Genomic DNA, 267 nt, shown 5'->3' with positions numbered 1-267 from the left:
GGCCCCGGCCCCGCCCCACCCCGGCTGCCCTCCCGGCCCCGCCCCTTCTCCCTCCCCTTGTGTACCGCCGCCGCCCGCTCTCACCGGTAGACAATGACGTCGTACAGCGTGCGGCCCTGGACGTTGAGAAAGTGGGCGTAGCGCGACCGCGCCGGGGGCGGGGTCGTGCCGTCCGCAGGACCCGGAAGCGGCAGCTCATTTGTCAGCAGCCCCAGGAGGAAGGGCGCGGAGTCTGGCCCGCGCACGCGCACCAGGGCGCGCTCGCCC

Source organism: Crocuta crocuta, unplaced genomic scaffold (assembly GCF_008692635.1).
Source record: "Crocuta crocuta isolate KB4526 unplaced genomic scaffold, BGI_CrCroc_1.0 scaffold526, whole genome shotgun sequence".
In the NCBI taxonomy this organism is placed as follows: Eukaryota; Metazoa; Chordata; class Mammalia; order Carnivora; family Hyaenidae; genus Crocuta; species Crocuta crocuta.
This window is presented reverse-complemented; position numbering follows the sequence as displayed.